This window comes from Armigeres subalbatus, chromosome 2, assembly GCF_024139115.2.
Source record: "Armigeres subalbatus isolate Guangzhou_Male chromosome 2, GZ_Asu_2, whole genome shotgun sequence".
Taxonomy (NCBI): Eukaryota; Metazoa; Arthropoda; class Insecta; order Diptera; family Culicidae; genus Armigeres; species Armigeres subalbatus.
Genome location: NC_085140.1, coordinates 253,637,650 through 253,663,135, shown reverse-complemented (window position 1 = coordinate 253,663,135; position 25,486 = coordinate 253,637,650). Strand labels below are relative to the sequence as shown.

The window sequence follows — 25,486 nt, the reverse complement described above, 5'->3', positions numbered from 1 at the left end:
GTTACGTCACGGGGCCGACACCCAATCAGTTCATTTTCATTGGTATACTTGAAGCATGATGATACTTTTATGCCCTGGGAAGAAAATTACCTATGCAAAAAATCCTAGTTTGAATTGAATGTTTAAGCTTTTAACCATTATGATTTTTAAATTTTTGAATAATTTTTTTTTAAATCTTTATTTTAAACTAGCAGACCCGACGAACCTCGTTTCGCCTAAAATGGATTTATTCTCTGATTAATTCTCGAGTTATGAAGAAATTGATGTTTCATTTGTATGAATGCCCCCCTGTGCAAAGCGGAGAGGGGTCGTGAACCATCTTAAGAATTTTCCCCGGCCCTAAAAACCTCTGCATACAAATTTTCACGCCAATCGGTTTAATAGTTTCGGAGTCTATAAGGTTCAGACAGACAGAAATTAATTTTTATGTATAAAGATTAGGTTGTTAAAATTTTGAAAGGTCTAATTTAAGAATTTTTAAATCTCTGTGTGTTATTTTTTTTAAATCTCAAATTACTGAGCGCCTAAATTTTTAATGTTAAGAATTTTAAAATATTTGAATTTTTCTAGAAACATTCTAGTTTATAAAAAATATGAATTTTGAAACTAATGGATTTATAAACCGCAACTTCTTGAATTGTAATTTTTTTAATATACTTATATCAAATTTAAAAAGAAATGTTAATTTGTTGATTTTTTCAATTCTTTTAAATATTAGAATTTTGAAATTTTCGAAGTTTCACACTGTTTTTTTTTAAATATTTATATCTTTGAGTTTTTAAATTAAAAATGATTGAATTTCTAGATTTTCAATTTTTTGAATAACTGAATTTTTGAATTTTGATTTTGAATCTAAGAATTTTTAAAATACTTAAATTTATGAAATGTAAATTTTTCAAATTTTAAAATTTTATAATTTTTTAATATTTGAGTTTTTTATATTGAATTGCTATATTATTTAATATTATTATTTAATTAATTTATATATCTTTTTTACCGAAGTGAATCCAGATAAAATACCCTATGCAACTAACACAATTCCACATCCCTTGACAATCGTGGAGATGCAGAGGTGATCTCGGTCTCTAGTAGCAACGAGAGTCGATTTAACAATCCTTCCTTTCCTATAAGATCGTAAGGACGTGGCCTGCGCCGATATTGACTTTCAATACGTGAGCTTCTGAAACGTGTACATTGATAAAGGATAGCATATCCCATGCTCCATTCACATGGTTCTCTGTGCAATTTCACAAGTTCCAGTCAATCACGGAGTAGCAACTACGAATTGTACGGTCATAATGCTCATGCCCTAAGATTTTTAAAGACCTTTTCTTTAATTTTGAAAACAATGTATTTTAATCTAAAAAAAATCTGAATTTTTGTAATAGTTGGTATTGTAAATATTGTAAATAGTACGTATTTATAAATTTTAGAATATTTTAAACTTTTATTTTTTGAATTTTGAAATTTTCAAATTTTTGAATATGTAAGTTTTAAAAAAAATCAAATTTCAATGATATGGAAATGCTTAAATCATCTTCCAAACTTAGACGTACATGTTCATGATAGAATTAGAGGCGAAAGTATAGAATTGATAGTTCCGTTAGGATACGGCAGGCATGAAGAATGTTCTTATAGAAGTCGATTTGAAAGCGAGCGGAGGGCAATATTTGTGATGGCACATATCGCACGACCTTCTTTCTGCCAAACTCCCGTATGAAGGGGGAGGGAAGAATATCAGTGTGGAAGCTGATATATCTCCACTAGTAACTGGTCTAAGTTTGGATATTGATATTAGCATATCATTGTAAATCGTTCAACTTCACGTAGAAGTAATACACTCAAATCATGAATTAGTTCCAAATTTCAATTTTTTTTTTGTGTCAGTCAAAAAATTAGGATTTTTTAAAAATGTTTTTGAAGTTTAAAATTTGGAATTGTTAATTTCTTGAGTTTTGAAATGTTTTTTATTTATTTTAAAAGCTTTGAATTTTGTTAATTTAAAAAACTTTCGAAACCCTTGAAAATTCATTTTTTTGAATTTTAGAATTCTCAAATTTAAATTTTTAATTGTTGATATCCTACTTTCGAAACTTCAAATGTATTTGTGAATTTCGAAATCTTAGTGTTAAAGTGGTAAAATCGTAATATTTTTGAATTCTTTTATTTTTAATTATTGTTGAGAATTTTAAAATCTTTGAATTTTTCAAAATTCATTTTCTTATTTTTAAGTTATTAAATTTTGATTTTAAATTTTTTAATTAAAAAAAACTTTTTTTTTTATTTACTAACTTTGAATTTTTTTTTTATTTTCAAAATTATAAAATTTAAATTTTTAATTTCTAAAATAGGGGTAATGACGGCTTTGGCAGGTTTTGTTCTATTATTGGCAGGGGGGTTTTTTATGTCTGATTATGCTCAAATTTGGCCCAAACATTCTTTGCATATCAAAGAATATTGTGGCCAAATTTCATAAAATTCGGTCGACAAAAACCCCCTGCCAATAATAGAACAAAACCTGCCAAAGCCGTCTGTTCCCCTATTTAAATTTTTAAAAATTTTTATTCCGAATATTTTTATTTGTTTAATAGTTTTAATCATCAAATTTATAATTTATATTTTTTGAATTTTTAGTTTTATTATTTCCAAAATTTTGAAAATTTTGAATTTATGATTTATTGTTCTTTTCAATTTAAATTCTCGAGTTTAAAAAATATGAATTTTAGGACTTTTTAAACTTTAAATTAATTATTTGTTAATTTCAATCAATAAATTTGTTAATTTTTATATTATTCATTTTTACAACATTGAACTTTTTTAAATAGTTTTTGAAATTTTAAATTCACATATTTTAGATTATTTCTTTTTTGTACACCATTTATTTATTTATCATCAGACTAAGGCCGGAGTGGCCTGTGCTGCACATAAAAGACTTCTCCATTCAGCTCGGTTCAAGGCTGCACTTCGCCAACCACGCAGTCTGCGGAGGGTCCGCAAGTCGTCCTCCACCTGATCGATCCACCTTGCCCGCTGTGCACCTCGCCTTCTTGATCCCGTCGGATCGTTGTCGAGAACCATTTTCACCGGATTACTGTCCGACATTCTGGCTACGTGCCCGGCCCACCGCAGTCTTCCGATTTTCGCGGTGTGAACGATGGATGGTTCTCCCAACAGCTGATGCAATTCGTGGTTCATTCGCCTCCTCCACGTACCGTCCGCCATCTGCACCCCACCATAGATGGTACGCAACACTTTCCTTTCGAAAACTCCCAGTGCGCGTTGGTCCTCCACGAGCATCGTCCAGGTCTCGTGTTCGTAGAGAACTACCGGTCTTATAAGCGTTTTGTAGATAGTCAGTTTGGTACGGCGGCGAACTCTATTCGATCGGAGCGTCTTGCGGAGTCCAAAGTACGTACGATTTCCAGCCACTATGCGTCTCCGAATTTCTCTGCTGGTATCGTTATCGGCGGTCACCAGTGAGCCCAAGTACACGAATTCTTCAACCTCCTCGATTTCGTCACCACCGATAGAAACTCGTGGTGGGTGGCTCACATTGACCTCTCTTGAGCCTCTTCCTATCATGTACTTCGTCTTCGACGTGTTGATGACTAGTCCAATCCGTTTAGCTTCGCTTTTCAGTCTGATGTAGGCTTCCTCCATCCTCTCAAAGTTACGTGCCATGATATCAATGTCGTCGGTGAAACCAAATAACTGGACGGACTTCGTGAAAATCCCCCCCTCCAAAGCGATGTTGAATAGCAGACACGAGAGACCATCACCTTGCCGTAACCCTCTACGCGTTTCGAAGGGACTCGAGAATGCCCCTGAAACTCGAACTACGCACATCACCCGATCCATCGTCGCCTTGATCAACCGTATCAGTTTATCCGGAAATCCGTTTTCGTGCATTAGCTGCCATAGCTGGTCCCGATCGATTGTATCATATGCGGCTTTGAAGTCGATAAATAGATGATGTGTGGGCACGTTGTATTCGCGGCATTTCTGCAATACCTGACGTATGGCGAACACCTGGTCTGTGGTAGAGCGTTCACCCATAAATCCCGCCTGGTACTGGTATCCCACGAACTCTATTGCAATTGGTGTTAGTCGACGGCATAAAATTTGGGAGAGTACCTTGTAGGCGGCGTTCAGCAATGTGATTGAGCGGTAGTTGCTACAATCCAGCTTATCGCCACTTCCATCCACTCCTGCGGCAGAACCTCATCCTCCCAAACCTTGGTAATCACCCAGTGCAGCGCTCTAGCCAGTGCTTCACCACCGTGTTTAAACAGCTCTCCTGGTAGTTTGTCAGCTCCAGGGGCTTTGTTGTTTTTCAGCCGACCGATCTCCTCCTGGATTTCCTGGAGATTCGGAGCCGGAAGTCGCATGTCCTGCGCGCGTGCTCCTAGGTTCATTACCATACCGCCACCGTTGTCTGCCTTATCGCCATTCAGGTGCTCTTCGTAGTGCTGCCGCCACCTTTGGATCACCTCACGCTCGTTCGTAAGAAGGTTCCCGTTTATGTCCTTACACATATCGGGCTGTGGCACGTGGCCCTTACGTGAACGGTTCAACTTCTCATAGAACTTTCGTGCGTTATTAGCGTGGTACAGTTCCTCCGTCTCTTCACGGTCTCGATCTTCTTGCTGGCGCTTTTTCCTCCGGAAAATCGAGTTTTGTCTGTTCCGCGCCCGTTTGTATCGTGCCTCGTTCGCCCTCGTGCGGTGTTGCAGCAATCTCGCCCATGCTGCATTCTTCTCCTCAACTAACTGCTCACATTCGCCGTCATACCAGTCGTTTCTCTGATCCGGAGCCACCGTGCCTAGTGCAGCGGTTGCGGTGCTTCCAATGGCGGATCGAATATCTCCCCAGCCATCTTCAAGAGATGCTGCGCCTAGCTGCTCTTCCGTTGGGAGTGCCACTTCCAGCTGCTGTGCGTAGTCTTGGGCTAGTCTACCGTCTTGTAGCCGCCCAATGTTTAGCCGCGGCGGACGACTCCGACGCGTGTTGATCACCGTCGAAAGTTTTGAGCGCAGACATACTGCGACGAGGTAGTGGTCGGATTCAATATTCGCACTGCGGTAAGTGCGTACGTTCGTGATGTCGGAGAAGAATTTCCGTTACTTGATTAGGTGATTTCCATGTGGCCTTTTTGTACACCAAGGTGTAATGAAAAGGCTTAAATGCTCACTCCAAAAACGATTCTTTTATAGAAGGCCCGGAGACTCATAGTGTTATATTTCAATCTACTCAGATCGACAAATTTAAATTATATCTGTGTGTATGTATGTGCGCAAAAAAATCACTGATCTTCATGACACTCATCTTCAACCGATTTACTCGCAACAAGTTGCAATCGACGAAGAGTCCTGTCTCATCGTTTCCTATTAAAAATTAGCGAGATCGGAATATGGGCTCGAAAGTTATAGCCAAAATATTTCTTTTTATAACGCACGATAAAGGCACTTTTACCGCAAGGTGGATTTGCTAGGGGTTTTAATTCGGTGAAATTTTGAGTTTTGTTACCCTTAACATTTTTAGCTTTGTATTTTTGCATTAGACCCGTAACGCTGGGGAGACACACCTTTGCGTGGTGTGTGATGGTGTAAGATCTACCACGGTCACATTGTCAGATACAGGCAAATCCTGACCCAACGAATACCTTCCCCAATATCCAACTCTGTGGTTCTTATGAGGCTGTCGCTGGATTCGGGGGCCTCTCGTTAAGTAAGTACAACATCAACACTTCCTTCCCCTCCCAAGTTACGGTGAAGATGGGCGTGACCAGGAGTAGTAATCCTCATGCTTTTTTAATTTTTATCATAGATTGAAATCAAGGAGCACACCCACTTCTATTTTTGATAGCAATCTGAATAAGGATTTCAAAAGAAAAAACATAAGTATTACTATTGTCCAATCTACGAAGTACACCGTAACTATGCTATACTATTCTTAAATTTTTTAACTTTGTATTTTTTCATTAATTTAAATATTTTATTTTTCAATATTATGACATCGAGTATCGCCCTGAAAATACAAATGATTGGAAGAAGTGTGCATTATATATATTTCTTTTTAAATTATTTTTGTAACGTGTTAGTACGCGTTAAATTCGTAACAAACGATAACAAGCAGAGCTGGTAAAAATTCAAAATCTCAAAACTCATGGATGATTCAAATCAAGCGTGAGTTGAAACGCACCCAACTCAGCATCTAAAAACTCACGGATCAGTTGAATCATCCAATTGAATCATCGTAAGTTTTCATTTGTTCTACTTCGTTAAAATCAGTGAATTGACGTTCGTCTCATTAAATAATAAATAAAATAATAATAAAAGCATAAATGGCTGCGACGGATTCAAATTTTTGTTAAAGCGACGAGCGCCCAGTTAGATTACTAATTCTACAAGCAGCCAGTGGCGTCTGGTCGGCCTGTTCAACCTGTTCATTGCACAGGTAGGCAAACTAATAAAGATTATATTTTGATCTTGTGTTAAAAAACATAGTTGCACTGGTTGAAAGAAAACAGAGCTGTTGCAAAAGCTTCGTTCGATTTTGTTTATGAACCAGTCCACACATTTAAAACATAGGCAAATAGGTAGCTTTCCTTTTTGTATTCAGGCGTTTGGTTGTTTCAAAAATACACTCCTGCTCAGAACACGTGCTTTTTGTCTCTGCCCGCCTACATGTAGAACACGAAGCGATGCAACAAACCTTGCAACGAAACAGCGTCGCAGTTCGTTCAAGTTAACGACGTGAATGAAGAAGAAAATATGAGAGAGAATTTTGAGGGAAATTTTCTCTCTGTTCGTTTGTTTGGGAACGAAGCGCTGCAACACGCTGCAAGCATAATATCGACGCCTTCTCACATTTCGTTGCAACTCGTTCAACTTCAAATTTGAACGAGCAAAAGACATACCTATTCTTCTGTCGTTTCAACTAATATGGAATGCGCGGAATACAAAACTACACAAGATACGGATGTCAGTAGTAACAACAGTACATATTTGACTTAGTTCGTGGGGAGCAGCTTGGTTCAGCATAGTTATTTGAACGTAGTTCATTGTCACTAGTACTGCTCTTCTATTTCAATATTGTTTGTTCAAGTTCATACATTTTGAGGATGTCTCTGCATGTGGATGTCACATATGTGGCTCAAATATAGCTGTAATGATCAGCATAACCTCACTTTTTCAATGAAAACTTATTCGTTATCAATGATGGATGATGGATGGATGATGCTTTTTCCTTTCCTTGCTAAGAGCCGACAACGATAAGTGAGATTTATAAAGATATTTTTCCGATGGTCACTGGTGGCGCCAATCATAGTTATTTGGTGGGGCACCACTTATTGCAAGAATGTTGCCTCCCAAGTAACATTTCAAGTTTTATTCCGCTCTAGGAAAGGTTTTCAAGATCAATTTATAAGATCTAACAATAAAACCGAATAATACACGCCAACCTTCTGATGACCACTATAAGACTAATATATTGCAAAGGGGCCCACTCCAGATAACACTATAAACCTATTATAAGAGCATTTAGACACCATTTTGAAACCACCCGCAAAAAAGGAAATTGTCAAAATGTTGCTTTGAAAAAAGAGAAACAAAACTTTGCAGAAAAATAATAACAAAATGGATTTTGATGATGACGACAACAAAAGAATATTTGCTTTCAGGTTTGTTTTTCGATTTACTGCCATTGAAAATGAGGTGCGCGTCCGATTTCACGGTCAAAGCTAGTGAAAAAATAAGGTTGAACATCACGCGCCGGCAATATAACGTACCTCAGGGAAATATATTGAAAATATTTATTACCACATTATCTAAGATGTCTGCTAAATTGATTAGTACTTTTACCGAAATTATTAATAAGTAAAATTTGTTGTCAGAAAAGGCATGATACGCGGTGAAAATTACGTTTAATCGTAAATTTCAGTGATATTTTTCACTGACTTAACAAGCATTGAAGCTTTTTTCAGCAGATTTATGAGTGGTTTATTGATAGCGATAAGAGCGCCAATAAAACTGAGCAATTAGCTTGGTGGTTGCTGTCATAAGTCTGCAATAAGAATTAGATAAATCCAAGAAGCATGGAAATTGTTACTTGGGCTTTGAACTTAGCGTGCTAGCGACGAGTGGCGCCCCACCTCTTAAACCACTAGTGTACAACACTAACGAAAAATCCTCATACGAGCGAGCCTGCACGGGCGTTTCAGGACCGCGCACGTGCTGAAGGGTTAAAAAGAATGTTATTTGATTATTGAACATTTTTGAACAGGTTCTCAATTATTCCACGCGACGCCCCTGCAAGCAGCGATTTGGTACCAATTGATTTTTTGTGTTCTTGAACTACCATAAAGATCTTCATGCCACATGTATGAAATGCGTCATTCACTTCGTAGAATCCGTTTCGTGACTTGTGACCTCCAAATTGAGAAACTTTTGCTCAACGTGATTGCAAATCGGTAAGAATTGGTAGCTATTGGATAAATAAACTTCAGTCCAAGTGATCACTTCAGCAGATACTCAGGTTTGCATAGTAAACAGCACAAAAGCTACAAGTGGTGGCAGATCTAGTTCAAACTGTGAACTAGGCATTCAGCACGCGCTGTTGATTATTTCGGCGATCTTGATCGTGCCATGAACCGCTATAGAAGTGTTTAAAAATCAGACTCTGATCATTGGGGGCTAATTGGTTACAATCGACCCTACAAACTATAGAAATGACAACAACGAGGCTGTGTAAAAACTAGTTGAATCAATCTTTTTTCCAGATTCCAATTAGCAAATGGAATTCCGCGCGATCGACTATCATAAATTAACAAATCGCGCATAAACGACTTCGACCGAATAAAACTGATCTAATCAGCGGGGGACCTGTTTAGATTGCAATTCGATGCTTCTGTAACCTCGCCATCATCGGCGTCGTTTATGCTAACGAGCACAGATCTGGCGCGAATTTGACCGACTGAAAGCGATACGGAATGGACGGCCGCCGCACAGCGCTCGGGGGCAGCAAAGATAGATGAAATTGAATCTGAAACCTGAATACTTCTTCACATCATACGCACCGGTACACACCAGTGGTCCACAGGTTGTCTGACTATAGGGGCCGTTTTTAGCAGTTTATAGAACACTTTTTATCGTTTCTATTTGATTTTTATATTTTCCGTAAGAGGAGAAATTAATCCATGGAAGCACTTCAGCTTGAACTGTTTCTTCTTCTTTGATCTGGAATTACATCTCCCTCTATGCCAGCTTACTGCACAAACTTTTAATTGTAAGCCATCCAAAGCTTTTATTGTAAGGCTTTGAAGTTTGTGAAATTTTGCATTCGTACACGCACTATTCTGTACTGCAGAAAACAGCTCAGAACTCCGTGGAATATTCGTGAACCTCACAATAGCCTATCGAAGCTGTATGCGGACCGCGTGTTGAAGTTTGGCGATCACGGCTATAAACGAATATTTGGTGCCCCCAGGGTATGATACAAGCTGAACGATGTCTGACTTCTTTGCAGGTAGATTACATTTTTTCAGCAATATAGGAGCATGCCGGCCGCTTGGCTGTCGAACTGGAATTTTTCGCGGATCAACACGCGTATCGGCTTTCGATTGATTTAACCTTGCCTATTTTAATACCCAAATAAAAGTTGCCAAATCGGTGCTGGTCTGCAGTGGAAGCATACGTCGTTCGTTGTTGCTGCGGCAAAAAACAATCAGAAGTCTGTATCGATCGGGTGCTCGGAGCCCATTTTTTCACCCTTGGTGTGGTTGCCGAATGGTTAGCCATTAACATTAATCGGGCGGTGGACTGGACACCTGTTGGCTGACCCCAGTTGGAGTGCGAGGATTTGGTCTAGTTCTGCGGCCGTGTTAGGCCACATTGTTCCGTAACAAATTGGCCTGTTTTTACACAACGTTGCCAGATAGGATTGAAAAAAGCTTGACCCAAATAATTAGGGTATAACGTTTCAGGTTAGGTTAGCGTAACAAGTTCATTAGCGGAGCTGCAGACTAGCGCAGCAGTTGAGCTAAAATCCTGTCCCACTAATGTTATGGTAGGGAAAATTGCATAGGAATGATATTAAATCACATTTTCCTTCAAATATTTGAAGGAATTCTCTTGAATCTTCGGGCCACATAAAAATACAAATACATATGTAGGTAGTAAACGGTAATTTGGGCATAGTAACAAAATAGCTATGTTATGAAATACAATCCCAATCATAAGAAAAAAAGCAATAATGCAAAGCTCAGGGAGCAACATTTTAGGTTTTTTGTTTTTTAAATTATTATTTAAATATACGGTAGATACATACCCATCATTGCTTGGTATCCTTCATCTGTAAATAACCAAAAATAAAGAAGCATTATTCATGAGTGTATTTGGACAACACATTTTATTATGTTTCAACAGTATGACAAAATTAATATTCAATATTATAAAAAGGTAAGAACTAAATATAGAGGCAGTTTCAGAGAAAAAGAGTTTCAGCAAAAAAGTTCTGATTTTTTTTCATCTAGTTGTTGAAGCGTGGAAGGCTGTGCAGGCATGTAACTGGCTTACAGGATTTTGTAGAAACTCTATCGTCTACTGAAAAATTTGGATAATATGGAAAAGTAGTTTCTTTCTAACAAGCTTTACATCGTTTAATAAAAATGTTATATGAGTTGGCGATGTTATTTTACAGTAGTATCAATTTTAATATAATTTTTATTTTGGTTTATCTAATAAGCCTCAAAATGAATAAAATATTATGACAATGTCCCTATTTAGACTCTTCCCTTCGACCTCTTCATGGAAAAAAATATTTGAAAAATAAACAGTGCGTTGAATTTGATATGCATAAAGTAACGCCTTAAGGTGGTTATACAACCTTAAGGTGGTTATACAACAAAGCCACAAATCGGCCATCTTGGAAACCACGTGCTTTTTCTAGTGATTTTTCAAGAGCACGAATTGAGAGAACCACAACGCCCATGGGGATGAAACATCCGTAGATCGTTTGTTTACTCATGCTAAACAATGAACTTTTGATAATAGGAGTAGAAAACCGTGTGGTGAATTTGAAATTCACCACATGGCTTGATTGTATAATCACCTTAAACTGAAAAGGCCATCTTTCTAACTAGTGTGCTTCAAACTTGCATGCAATATTTACAATTCACCTCAAATATTGCGTATTTTTAGGATTCATTTAGTGACAAGTTGCGCTGATTATAGCGTTCCATTCATGTTTATGGGGGTGGTTGGTTCAAAAAATCTCAAAAAGATGATGTCATATTTTACTTGTCATAAGACGAGTTTGAACAATCCTATTTAATTCCACAACTTAATTGTACCTTGATAGGTACGTATTTCGACTTCAACAGTAAGGTCGTCTTCAGTGTCTCGTACTTGACTCGAAAATGCTTTCTAACGAAAAAGCGGTGAAAGATTTTAGCTTTTATCAATTCAGGTTTTTTATTTTTCTTTTTCTTTTGGGATTTTGCTGATAAATTTTGGTAGTTCTTACCTGCCCTGCCCTAAGAGGACTAGCAGGGTACGGTAACTTGCCACGACCTTTCACATTGCAGGTTTGCTGTACTGGCGCTTAAGCGGAAGGTTATTCAAAAGGGTAGTTCGTCGATGATTTTGCCGGTTTTGCGGACATAGTATTGAATATTCGGCCGTAAAAACATCTATGGTTTAGTTGATTTACCCTCCGTCAAGGGCGTAGCCAGAGGGGGGAAGGGGGGCCGTCGCCCCCCCCCTCCTAAATGGTGGTAAGATTGAACGGGGACTGGAATGAATTCCCTTAACATGTGCACTTTACAATCCAATCATATTCAGAAATAGGTGGTTGAAATTCAAAAGATTCCCAAAAACTTATTAGGGTATCCAGGATCCATAATACATATGAAAGTTCAAAATAACTCGAAACATTTCGGGGTCATAAATTCTCCTTAAAATCCTTCTAGAAGCTCCCCTGGGAACTTCTTAATTCCTCCGGGAAGTTATCCACAAATTCCTTTTGAAAATCGTTCGAAAATCCTTCTCATGTAATTGTAACTCCTCACTAAACTTTTTTAAGAAATTCATGAGGGAATTCTTTGAAGATTTTTACTTCTTTCTAAGTTTTACTTCTAGACATTTCTTCGGCTATTCTTCCAGCAAAATCTCCGGCATTTCTTCTAGAATGTATTCGAGAGTTCCTTCAAGAATACATACGGAATTTCCTCCCGAAATTCCACCAGAAGTTTCTTCAAAAATTTATGACAGAAATTCTCCGATTCATCTGGGAATACTTTCAGGATTTCATCTGGGAATTTCGGTATTGATTCCTCCTGGTATTTTATCCGGGAATTACTGCTGATATTTCTCCGGAAATTACTTCAGGAACTGGAAATTCCTCCGGAAGTGCTTGTGGGAGTACCTCCGGGAGCTCCTCCAGGAGTTGTACCAAGAGTTCCTCCGGGAATCCCTCCAGGAACTTCACAGGGAATTCCTGGATTCGAGGTGAGCCAGCCTTGGACTGAAAACTTCCCAAATAAAGATAATAATAATATTTGTGGTTATGGCTTTCAGTCTTCTTATGTTTTACGTTTTTATCCGACGTTTCGGTTACATATATTGTACCTTTATCAAGGAGTTAACTAAGTCCGGTTTTATTGTTACATTGTCTTAGCATTTCCTAATAAAACGGGACTTAATTAACTTAGAGATTTGAAATCCCTCTGATAATACTACGGGAATTCCTCCGGATGTTCCTCCGGAAATTACTCTGGGAATTCCTCTTCTGAGGTGTATCTCCCGGAGGAGTTCCCGAAGGAACTGCCGGAGGAGCTCCCGTAAGAACTCTCGAGAGAATTTCTGGAGGAACTCTTCGAAGAATTCTTAGAGGACCTCCCAGAGGAACTCCCACAGAAACTATCGGAAGAGCTTCAGGAGGAATTTCCATTTAACTTTCTGAAGAAAGCCTAAATGATTTCCTGAAAAAAGCCTGAATAAGTTCCTGGATGAGCTACTGGTGGAATTCTGAAGGAGCTCTCGGGGAATTCTCGTAGGAACTTCCGGAGGAATTTCTGAAGAAACTCCGGGAGAATTTTCAAAGGAACCCCGGAGGAAATGCCAGTGAAACTATCAGGAGAATCCTCGAAAAAAATCGTAGACAAATCTCGTCTCTTATAGACAAATCTCGTCTAGCTGAAACCTTTGTAGGGGTATATAGCTGGACCATCGTCATCGTCAGAGGACATCCCGGAGAATTCCCGGAGGAGCTCCCATAGAAATTCTCGGAGGAGCTTCTGGGTGAATTTCTATATAAATTCCTGAAGAAAACTAAATTAATTCCAGAAAGAGAGCCTAAATGAATTCCCAGAGGAAATTCTGGAGAATTTCTCGGAAGAGTTTTCAGAGGAACCTCCGTAGGAATTGCCGATAGAACTACTGGAATAATTCTTGGATAAAATCCTGGAGGAACTCTTGGAGGAACTGCCGGTGGAACTCCTGGAAGAATTCCTGGAGCAGTATTTGGAGAAACTCCTGGAGGATCTCCCAGTGGAAATCTGTTTTCACCGGAATTCTTGTTTGGTGGAATGTGTTTGGTGGAATTCCAGGAGAAATTCTTTGAAATTTTCATAAGAAATTATTTGAAACTTGCAGGGAAAATTTTATGGAATTTACACAAGAAATTCGAAGATTTTTTGCGAAATTCTCAGGAATGTTTACTAGCAGTTCTGCGGAATTTCCACGGAATATTCTTAGGAACTTCACGATTTTTTTATGAGAAACAGCACGAAGAATTATCGGAAGAATTCCCTGCAGAACTTATAAAGGAGCTCGTGGAAGATTTCTTGGAGTAAATAATGGTGAAATTTTTGAATTAATTCCCGGCGAAATTAATGGTGAAATTCCTGAAGACATTGCCGAAGAAGTTGCTGGAGGCATTCTTAAAGAATTCCTGATAGAACTTAAAGAATTCCTGATAGAAGTTTTAGTACAAAACGCTGACTTCAACGCCCAGCGCAACGTGCTATTGTGATCCAGCCTTTACTGTTGGTTGTGGATTTCGTTTCAAAGTTTTTGGAACTTGGAAGGAAATAGTGCCAAGCACTAATATTCATGTGTTTTCATAAAACCACTATAAAACTACGAATTAGAAGACCCAAAAAGTTGCCCCACCTGCTCGAAATCCTGGCTACGCCCATGCCCTCCGTTTGTACTATTTCCGCCCCTGCAAACTACCAACTGTTACAAGTTTCCTTCATCCAGGCAACGTTGGAGGCAGCTCCTGAACATATCTGGAGTGGAAAGAATCGCGTGCTTAAGGACCAGGTTAGGAATACAATCCGGCCCTGTTTCCTTATTTAGCTTAAGTTTTCTTGCAAGGGCGGGCCAATTCGATGAGTCATGCTTCGGGAACAAACCTTCAACGATCCTGGCTAACATCTCCGGAGATTTCTCAGGAGGTATGCTGTTGATCCTAGCCATCACTATCCTGTATGCATCCCCCAAAGGGTATTATTGGCCATCCTACAAAGTTCTCTTAGTATATTTGATTTCGTAGTTCAGAGCTCTGTTCGCTGTTTTGAACACCCAGCGTCTTTCAAACCTGTCCGCTTCGGTTCTAGCACGTCGCAACCTTCTTTCAGTTCTAAGACAGGTTCTGCGAAGATCAGTTATTGTGCTCGTCCACCAGTGCACCGGTTTGCGGTTGCCGGTTGGCATAGTCCTCCTGGGCATTGTCACGTCACATACTCGTGTTAGTACTCGTCTAGGACTAATGCCTAGAGCCTGATTTTCCCACCGTAGTGATTCTTCCAGCAGTTCTGGGTCGAACTGTGGTACGCCATCCTAGATCAGCGCCTTGTGGTTCTGTTGGGGGTATAGCTGACCATAAAACGTATTTTCTGATGGTCACTAGCAGTATACCCTTCGTGAACCCTCAATTCAGGCTCCACCGTCCATCCCGCGCTGCAGAAGGCCACATCGATGCATGACTCGCCATTCGGTCCTCTGAACGTTGACGCTTGTCCCTCGTTCAGCAGGACTACGTTCAGTACCACTAGAGACTCTAGCGTAAACTCCGTTTACCTTAACAAAACAAATATATATACAGGTATGTTCCGTTTTTATCAACACGGTCTGTTAGTTTCAGTTGATAAAATTGGAACAGTGACAAAATCGGAATAATTTTCTTAGACGATTTTTTTAAGCTAAAATTTTAGTATAAATGATTTATTGCTGGTAAAATGTGAGATTTTCAGGTTCCAACATTTTTAAATGCTGAAGGAATGTCCATAAACCACGTGAACATGCTAGTGGGTGGCAAGGGTTAGTGAAAAGACATGGGAAATATATATTTATCATTTATGGTGACTGGTTGAGGTTTCTGAAAAATTAACCATTGTCAATCCCTCCTCAATTCATTGTCCCACTTTTTGTATGAAATTTCATATAGGGTAAAGTGCCCAATAGTGGACCCCCAACCAATAGTGGACCCTCCAGCCATTTTTGCATGATTACAGCACAATGTAAACATTTTGCTATGAAATTCAATCGGAAGTACCTACCTTACAATCCTATGATTTGGTTACATGCATTGGAAATGTTATGGAAAGTAAAATTAGATGATTTTTTACAATTCTCTAGACTATAACTCTAGACTATAACTATAACAAAACCCTCATCATCGGGAGATGACACTATCTCCTGGATGGGGTACCTCCCGCAAGTCCAGATGGTCACTATTCCGGACTTATCCGCAACCCAACTGCTATGTTTAGTAGGGATGCGGATCGGACAGCAAGGCAACATCAGTCTTATTTTCGTGTACCTGACTGTTGTAGCTGCGCTTGCACCTCTTCTGCCAACTTTTTATACGCGGAACTCTCCCGCGCAGCGTCCCGCTTCAGAACGAGGATCATCTCGCCCTTCTACGTTCTGCGGATGCAGTTGACATCATCCCAAGTAGCACACGCAACATCTTCCAAAATGTTAGCAACAGCTTGAGACAATAGCGAGTTCCAGTGCCGGACTTTAAGGAGAATCCGCAAGGGTGTTCCTAGACCACTCTGTATCCAGCTATGTACAACTAGAATTTCAAACAACACCTAAGCCTTTGATATAGTCGTATTTCCTAATAAAAACAAATACAAAGCTTAAACTTAGAACCCAACCCATTCGATAATAATTATAAATTATTGTTAAATCAGAGCTTCTCTTTTGCTATAAAAAAAACTGTCAATTTAAATGTATATGAAGTCTTCTAAAATCAGATTGAGATTCTAGACCAACATTTGAAAAGGGCGTAACAGCCAAAATTCATTCCTTCTGATTCTTCGTCCACTTATAAAGCTATATATGTAGACGAAGAATCAGAAGGAATAAATTTTGGTTGTTACGCCCTTTTCAAATGTTGGTCTAGAATTATTGATCGTCAATGTTGGTAGCTTGGACTGTAAACGAAAAGAGGATAAGAGAGAGAGAGGATCAAATAGAGAGTGAGAGAGAGAAAAGGAAGAGAGTGTGGAGAGGACGGTTTGGAAGGATGGGAAGAGGGAGATTTCGAGGAGAATGATTTGGAAAGCCAACTTGGATGGATGGTAAAATCGGTGGTGAAGGAAAAAGAAAAAACCCAGATCAATCCACCTAGCGGTGATGATGCATTTCTCGCTCTTTATAAAATGTGTCGAGAAAAATTCTTTAGAGAGGTCAAATAGAACAAATATAAAGCAATTAATGGTTTTGACTCGTGGAGAAACCATATCAAAACCGTCATAAAATCGGTTGTAGATGAAATCAGGGGCAGAAAAATTTTAACATGTTAAAATCGAGTCATCGCTGTATCTTGTACATATTCATTCATGGGATGATGCTATGGCAGTTTCATTGCAAAGAAGAAAATAGTAGTTTGGGCAACTAGTTGCAAAACATATTTTTTTCAGCACGAGTATGATATATCTGTACCAAAATGGTACAATTTTATTTACTTCACATGATCAATCTCGCCAAAAATCGTGTTGCTGCAGAAAACAAATAGATTCCATGTTATCGTGCCACATTAGGTGCTCGACAGACCATAGAGCGATAAATAAACCTGCCTTTGGAGAATTTGATGTCATGCTCACCAAATTATTTTATTTATTACGTGACACAGAGAATACACTGTTTGAACACCCACCCAAGCCAATTGAGCCAAATGTGGCCATGTAACTATTGTTCTAATGCTGGTTTTCCATTATAGCACCCAAATGAGTGCTATTTGGAAAACCAGCCTTTGCTATATGTAATGGAAAATAATGGATTTTATGCAACCCATTTGAGTTGCATAATGTTCATTAAAGCACCCATACATGTCATTGGTATGGAAAAGTAGTCCGTTTCATCACTCAAATGCTAACTGTAAACCAGGTATTATGATCAGAAATTGCAAAATATTTTTTACTAGCTTTATGTACCCGGCCTTGCTCGGAGTTGCCAGTTTAATTCGCAGTTTTTTTCACCATCGGAATTGGAATAGGTCAAAAGGATAATTGTGTTTTCTTATTGATATTTCATCATTTGATTAAAAGAAGGTAGATTACATTTGAAAACATTGACTGATTTTGAAAATGGGATCAAACCCAAAATCGCTTTATTCCGGGCAAACGTCTATTTCTAAAGAAGGAAAAACATACACCGATGCCTTATTCCGGAAAAACGTCTATTTTTAAAGAAATGATCACATTTACCGTCCAGAAGGAAACACTTTAATCATTGCTTTTCTCTGGGCAAACCATGATTTCGATGAAGTGTTGAGTTGATCGATCCCTGTCATCTTCGCCTTCTTAAGAAAAAGAATGTTTGTTCCAAATTTGGTTGAAATCGGGCAAGGGTACAGAAGTTATGCTGGAACATTGGATCATTGCATACCTTGCTTTTATTTATTAATCTTGAATCATTATCATATAATTATCATACCTTTTAAAATTTGGAATAAAGGTTACTCGATTATGGATCACTATGCAATTTGATCATTCATAATCATCAATCATTAATCATATCGATCGTTAATCATTAACCATACACATAGTGTGTCAACATTTAATCACGATCGGTAATCGTTAATCATAATCCAACGGTTTTTTTCATCTATTATTCATAATCGTTAATTATTGTCAAAAATGAATTTAATCATTAATCATTATCAGTCATCATTTTCAAAAAATTATAATTCATTAATCATAATCTTTAATCATAGAGTTGAATGATTTAATCATTTAATCTGCTTAGAATTGGTCCTGGGGGTCAGGAGTTACACTGAATTGCCCGTTTTCTAAAGACAACCGCTTTCCCTTTACCCTTCCTCTTTTCTCAACGGCCATTTCACCCCCTTTGTTATCTTCTCCTAGGGATAGAAAATGTGTACCAAATTTGGTTGAAATCGGTACAGGGGTTCAGAAGTTACACTAAATTGCCCGTTTTCTGAACAATACCCTCCCTTCAGACCCCTACCCCTTATCCAAATTTCCCTCCCGTACGATCGGCTCCTCATAGTGAATATGGGTACAAAATTTGATTGACATCGGTCCTGGGGGTGGGGCGGTACACTGCGTTGCTCGTTTTCCATAGACAACACCTCCCCTATACCCTCCCCTTTTTCCAATGACCATCCCATCCCTTTGTTATCTTTTCCTTATGATGTAGAATGTGTACCAAATTTGGTTGAAATCGGTACAGGGGTTCATGATTTACTTTGAATTGCCCGTTTTCTAAACAAAACCCTCCCTCCAGACCCTCCCCTTTCCCAAATCCCTCCCATATGATTACCTCCTCGTAGTGAATATGTGTACAAAATTTGGTTGAAATCGGTCCTGGGAGTTGAAAGTTACACAGAATTGTTCGTTTTCTGAACAAAACCCTCCCACCACCCTCCCCTTTTCTACATGACCATCCCACCCTTTGTTAACTTCCTCTGAGGATAGAGAATGTCTGTACCAAATTTGGTTGAAATCGGTCCTGGGAGTTGAAAGTTACACAGAATTGTTCGTTTTCTGAACAAAACCCTCCCACCACCCTCCCCTTTTCTACATGACCATCCCACCCCTTTGTTAACTTCCTCTGAGGATAGAGAATGTCTGTACCAAATTTGGTTGAAATCGGTCCTGGGAGTTGAAAGTTACACAGAATTGTTCGTTTTCTGAACAAAACCCTCCCACCACCCTCCCCCTTTTCTACATGACCATCCCACCCCTTTGTTAACTTCCTCTGAGGATAGAGAATGTCTGTACCAAATTTGGTTGAAATCGGCCAAGTGGTTCAGAAGTAGTTAGCGAACATACATACATAGATTGGTTTTTATATATTTTTTATGAAGTTAAATTGTAAACAAATAATCAATCAAAAGGCTGAATGCGTCCATTTTTGAAAGAATTAAAAACAAAAATAGAGAACTATTCAAATTACACATGTTCCAAGATCTGAAAAAAAATCGTATCTTCGAAATATTGAGAATGTAGCTAAAACCATTTTGAGAGCCTATTCCGACTACAAGCTTTATCAGGATAAAGCTATTATAAGGAGGCTCTTGATGTCAAAGTTGTCGTGTAACATCTCGTAATCTACCCAAACTATAAGCGTCACCTTTAGAAAACCAAGAATGTTCAAACTTATGTAGCAAGGATTTTTGACAAACTACATCCTATTTACATTATTATTAGGACGTACCTTATCATTATCGGATAATAGTAAAAGAGTAAAAAATTGATTACCTGATAACTTTCCTCAAAACCACAAACGCCCGTTAATAATGAAATTTATTTGTTTAACGATAATTCAAACTACGGACAAAATTAGCTCAAATCCTATTCTCGGTTGCGCATGAAATGCTTGTGGTAGATAGAAGTGAGTTACGCCGGAAACTAACTGGAAGACTTGATACTTTGAATTTCCCTGATTAAAGCAGAATTCGCCATCTCCTAACTCACAAACCTATTGAGCAGCTTACTCCGATATATGTGTAATTAGTCGTACAAAGGGTTTCAAGATTCCATCAACCGAGCTAGCGATTTTGGATTTCAAGTTCTTAATTATATTCACGGTAATCAAATAGAACATGAGTTATGAGTATTAATCGAATAATTTAAGATAAACGCAATTGAAAAACGCTCATTTCTATGAACATTGAAGTTACTCCCCCTCTCTTTATGGAATATTTCTGTTCCAAAAAAGCGTGACTTGAGACAATTTTTAATCTGTATTTGTCGATGCCAATTCAATAGCTACGAAGTCACATACATTTTTTAATGTTCATATAAAACAAACCTGACAGCAGAATAGAACTGCTATCGACTACGCGGCTTTTTCTACTCAGATCTCTCTTTGAACGTGCTCGAAAAGTAAGTTAGTTTTTAATACCTAATATTCTGGCTAAATTTTTTATGGTCAATTTAATACAAAACAATGGGCAGAAACTTGATGAAAACATGAAACAGGATTCGCCGTCCTATACAACTTGTTGTGAGTAAACAAATTAAGACCAAGTGTCCCAAAACTAAGTGAATTTTTTAAATGCATTTTACGAATAAAAAATTAGTTCTTGGGCTTCTTTAAAAAAAGTTTATTTTTTATTTTTTTACTTTGTATAGGAGAAAGGCAAAAAATATATTGGCTAAAACTTTCGAGCCCAGAGTCCCAATTTTCATTGGAAAACAATCGGACAGGATTCCCCGTCGAACACAATTTGTTGCGCGCAAATCGGTTGATGAAAACTGATTGAAAAGTTGGCCTGACTTTCCAAGCCTTTTTTGCTTAAAAATGTATTTTGACCATAGTTTCTGATCCCGTCTGCCCAGTTCTCAATAGAAAGCAATGGGACGGGATCCCCTGTCGAACGATACTTTTGCGAAATAATCGGTAAAGGATAAGTGCCTGAAAAATGGGCTAGACTTTTCCACTCGTTGTTGTCTAAAAAAAAGTATTTTGACCATAACTTCTGAGCCCATAGTCCGATCCTGCCAATTTTCAATAGGAAACAATGGGACAGCATTCTGCGTCGAATGCAACTTGCGAGTAAATCGGTTAAGGGTAAGTGCCTGAAAAATGGGCTAGACTTTTCCACTCGTTGTTGTCTAAAAAAAAGTATTTTGACCATAACTCCTGAGTAGCACACTTGTTACATATCAGTCACTGTGACTCATATGTGACCAAATCCAGTCACATTGGAGTTGCTACAACCAAATCGATCTGAACTGTGCTACTTGGGCTTCTGAGCCCATAGTCCGATATGGCCAATTTTCAATAGGAAACAACGGGTCAGGATTCTGCGTCGAATGCAACTTGTTGCGAGCAAATCGGTTGAGGATAAGTGCCCGAAAAATGAGTGACATTTTTTACGCGATTTTTCCGTAGGATTTTGTATTTTGGCCATAACTTTCGATCCCATAGTTCGATCTGGCCAATTTCAAATAGGAAACAATGGGACAGGATTCTGCGTCGAATGCAATTTGTTGCGAGCAAATCGGTTAAGGATAAGTGCCCGAAAAATGAGTGACATTTTTCACGCGATTTTTTCGTATGATTTTGTGTTTTGGCCATAACTTTTGATCCCATAGTCCGATCTGGCCAATTTCAAATAGGAAACAATGGGACAGGATTCTGCGTTGAATGCAACTTGTTGCGAGCAAATCGGTTGAGAATAAGTGCCCGAAAAATGAGTGACATTTTTTACGCGATTTTTTCGTAGGATTTTGTATTTTGGCCATAACTTTCGATCCCATAGTTCGATCTGGCCAATTTCAAATAGGAAACAATGGGACAGGATTCTGCGTCGAATGCAATTTGTTGCGAGCAAATCGGTTAAGGATAAGTGCCTGAAAAATGATTTGTTTTTGTTCAATTTGTATTTTGGCCATAACTTTTGATCCCATAGTCCGATCTGGCCAATTTCAAATAGGAAACAATGGGACAGGATTCTGCGTCGAATGCAACTTGTTGCAAGCAAATCGGTTGAGAATAAGTGCCCGAAAAATGAGTGACATTTTTTACGCGATTTTTTCGTAGGATTTTGTATTTTGGCCATAACTTTTGATCCCATAGTCCGATCTGGCCAATTTCAAATAGGAAACAATGGGACAGGATTCTGCGTCGAATGCAACTTGTTGCGAGCAAATCGGTTGAGGATAAGTGCCCGAAAAATGAGTGACATTTTTTGAGTAGTTTTGCGCACACACACACATACACACACATACACACACACACACACACACACACACACAGACATCACCTCAATTCGTCGAACTGAGTCGATTGGTATATAACACTATGGGTCTCCGGGCCTTCTATAAAAAGTTTGTTTTTGGAGCGATCATATAGCCTTTACCGTATACTTAGTATACGAGAAAGGCAAAAAGTGGATCTGCTGGAAAAAAGAAAGGAACGGTTTTGGAGGCAAGTTTCGAATCGTCGAAAAGTGTGGCCGAGGAGTATTCCGGCCAATCTGGTGGTTATTTGGACGGGCCAAAAGTGATCGGAGAGACGACGCCTGATTGTTCCCCGTGCAGCGAGATTGGACCACGTGACATCCCCGACAAAACCTTGCTACTCTGAGCGGACACGTTGTTAGACGAGCCTGTTGGAACTGAGGTGTCCCTAACGAGTGTGATACGTCGTTTGACAAGTTTCGGCGAGTCCCGTGCTGGTGGTCGTTGAGCCGGACGCAATTGCCACGCCACACGCCACGGAAAGCGGTGACCGAAGTCTTGGAGGTGAGGGTCTAGTGAGGTCCGGCGGGCTTGCCCCCGCTTGCTAGCACCCAAAATCCGATGAGTCACCGCGCCGTGAGCGAGCACGTGGAACGTCGAACAAAGCCAAGTTTCGGAGAAAGTCAACCTGTGAACGCTTCAGCGATAATCGACGTGGCATCCAGCCAAGGTAAACCACCACTACTCCAACCTCTATCTCTCTTATTGCATGCATGCCAGGCCATGGGCCTCAACGGATCCGGATCGGCCGCAACGAAACCCCTGCCCCTTTCAATCTATGTATAAGAAAAGATAAATAAATAGATGTTTAAGCTTATTCTTTGTGTCTGTAAAAAAAATCTTTCTGGAAGAGGGTCCTTTTCTTCTCGTATTGGTTCGCTTGCGTTTTTCAGTTGTTTGGTCTGTAGTGTGTCCTCTCTAAGCAAGTGAGTGCCGACCCTGAGGTTAGATTCGCCCGAGCTAGCCAATAGATTTATTTACAAAAAATTTTCTATTCAGTTTCATCAAAGGCATTGGAAAAACATCAAAGCACGAAAAGTTGCATCAAGATGTCAAAAACGTTCGAGTTGTGATTAGGGTAACGGTACCAATAGTGGAGGTATTAGTAGATTCACAAAACAAAATATTTTTTAAAAATTGATAATTATGGGAAATTTAAAGCTTTAATATCTTATTCAATAGAAAAACTAATAAATTTGCTAACAAAAATGAGATAGATGTCATTTAACATCAACAATTACCAAATATTGCTTGCACTACTATGGGTACACTGTTCCTTTAGTGGCGGTAAAAAATAATTTTGGTTCCCATAGTGGTGCTGTCCATTGGTTTCTTATGAGACTCGCCACTATTGGTACAGTTGCACCACTATAGGTGCAAGGGAGTCAATTTTGTTAAGGAAAATCATTGTTTTCAATAGTTTTTAAAGCGAAATCTTAAGATAAGTTGCATTTAACAGGATATTTAAAGCACGACGCATCAACTGAAACCATCGTAACGTGTATAAATATGATAAATCTCATTAAAATCCCACTACCTCCACTATTGGTGCTACCTCCACTAAGGGTACGGTTATCCTAGTAGTGCTGTCCAATGAGCAGCTCGAAGTAGCTCGAAGTTGTTTCCGTTCTGCTCGTTCCTTTTTGTCAACAAATAGGCATGAGCAGGACAGGGAGAAACTTCGAGCTACTTCAAGCTCTCATTGGACTGCACTAATGTTTCATTAACATTGCAATGCAGTACGTGTTTGACATTTGGGAAAAAAACAACCAAAGAATATTGCACTTTATGTGGCAAACACGAAACAAAATCATCAAGTTGCATATTTTGTTCCATGTAACTTCAATGCATCTTTCAAAATTTATTTGTTTGTTTAAATTAAGTTGCAGATAAGTTGAGTGTGTCTTCATGTTTAATTTAGCATCAACGTTTTGACAACTCACATTTTTCCGGTGATGGTGCAATCATCACCGGAAACCCCAGTACAAAACTTCATAATTGTATGCACTGGCGGAGACACCTATTGTTATTTGGTGGGGCACCACTTGGCGCAAGAACAATAGCCTATGAAAATAATAGTGTGATTGCATTGTGTGGTGCCCCACCTCTGTCTCTGCCAGTGATTGTATGGTTTTTATGGTGAGTCAACATGCACCCTTCGAAGTGTTTTATGGTGCTGTGGTAGAGTAAAGGACTATCAATCACAAAACTCATAAATCGAATCCAGTTTTATATTTTTATTTTTCCGCTGTAGTATTTTGCCACATTATTCCAATTTTACTGCAATCGAATGATGTTTCCGTAGGCTCCACCTCTTGCGCTTTTTAGATTACAAGAGAGTTATATTTGATGGCACATACGCAAAGATTGTTTCTTTCCGAATAGTTGCAACGCAGTGAAATGTTCAGTAGTGAAACAAATTGTGCTGCTTGGGATCCCCTAGGCCAGTGAGCTGTTTATCGCCCCGCAAAGCCTTTAGGACGTCAGCATAGCTCTTACCATCAGCCTTGACGATAATTTCTTCGCCTCTGTCCTTCCTGCTATGACCATAGGAAGTTGTGCCCTTTCCTCTACGGGCACTCCCCTTCTTAGCCAATGGCGCCTTCGCCTCCTCTACCGCTTTTCGCTCCTTCTTCGGCTTTTTGGAATTCACAACTTCCCTCCAGGGCAGGCCTTCCTCCCGGCGAACTTCGGTAGTCCTCGTAGAAGGAGGAACTGGTTTCCGTCGTTCCTTAGGGCCGGCAGAAGTGGTAACTTCGATACCCATAGCTTCGATTACCCTCAGCTAGAAGCTTGGCAACAGGCGACAGTTGATGTTTTAGTGAAGAGCGATGACTACACCACCTCCCTGGTTGGCCGGTCGAGTCTCACGATGTGAAAGTTCGGAATGTGTGTAATACTTCTTCTTTCGTTCTGGTTGTACCAGCGACAGCTCAGTTGCTACCTACGACGAGAACACGTTGCTTGTCAGAAGATGCTTAGAGGGGTTTCCCTCGCCCCCATTTGTGGTGTGCTGGGGCACCTTGCAAGTGACCGGGTCGCCCACCGAATTTCTCATATTTCTTATACCGGGTTTTTCTCAAGGTTTTCTTATACCGGGTTTTTCTCAAGGTTTCATTCTGGAAAATATCTCTCCAAAACTGATCTTTGTTTGAGAAAAATTAAGACTTATATAGCTACAACTGGATAGTTTAATTCATATTAATGCTGGTGACGTATTGCTTATGACCTAATTTCACAATAATTGCAGCCCAA

At 39.1% G+C, this 25,486-nt stretch overlaps 1 protein-coding gene across 1 annotated transcript in view; it reads right to left on the bottom strand.

The window, feature by feature from the left end:
- Positions 1-25,486, bottom strand: part of LOC134212083 (rho GTPase-activating protein conundrum) — a 371,885-nt gene that overhangs the window by 126,918 nt on the left and 219,481 nt on the right. Inside the window, exon 3 of the mRNA XM_062689596.1 lies at positions 10,327-10,350. The gene's annotated coding sequence lies outside the window, so the exon portion shown is untranslated. The remainder of the gene's footprint in view (positions 1-10,326; positions 10,351-25,486) is intronic.